Source organism: Limulus polyphemus, unplaced genomic scaffold (genome assembly GCF_000517525.1).
Source record: "Limulus polyphemus unplaced genomic scaffold, Limulus_polyphemus-2.1.2 Scaffold2473, whole genome shotgun sequence".
In the NCBI taxonomy this organism is placed as follows: Eukaryota; Metazoa; Arthropoda; class Merostomata; order Xiphosura; family Limulidae; genus Limulus; species Limulus polyphemus.
The window spans coordinates 115,547-116,348 of record NW_013668083.1 but is presented as its reverse complement, the minus strand read 5'-3'; positions in this window follow the sequence as shown (position 1 = coordinate 116,348).

Genomic DNA, 802 nt, shown 5'->3' with positions numbered 1-802 from the left:
ATGGCAAATAGTTATACGAAGGAAGTTACAGGAAGTTGTGCTGTGAAGTAGTTCAACAGGAGGACATCTCGGAATTAAGAAGACATTGAGTCACCTATGACAGAGATTTTACTGGATAGGTATGAAGCAAGATGTGGAAGAATGGTGTAGGACTTGCAATACAAGCATAAGGGACGTGCTCCAATGAAGTTATATCAAGTTGGCACACAAATGGAAAGAGTAGCCATTGTCATTGCTGGTTTTTTGCCCCGAACTCGTGTCGGAAACAAGTACATTTGTGTGGTGATGGATTATCTCACCAAGTGGCCTGTGGCATATGCAATGCCAAATCAGGAAGCTACAACTGTAGCTTCGGCTATTAGTGATTTCTTTTTCAGGTTTGGTATGCCATACAAACAGCATTCAGATCAAGGCTGTAACTTTGAATCAGCTTTGTTCCATGAATGCTGCAAGTTGTTTGGCATACGAGAGACCAAGACAAACGCCACTTCACCCACAGTCTGATGGGATGGTAAAAAAGTATAATTGGACATTGGGGCAAGAATTAGCAAAGTTTTGTAATAGCTGCCAAGATGACTGGGATGTCTTACTAGCTCCATTGTTGATGGCCTATAGAACAGCAGAGCATGAAGCCACTAGATACACTCCAGCAAAACTGATGTTTGGTCGGGAACTTCGGTTGCCAGTGGACCTGCTAGTAGGACGCCCACCTTATGAAGAGTTGCCTGATAATGTGTCAGAGTTCGTTAAAGTGTTATCTGAAAGGATGGATGATATTCATCATCAAGAGCATTCAAACTTA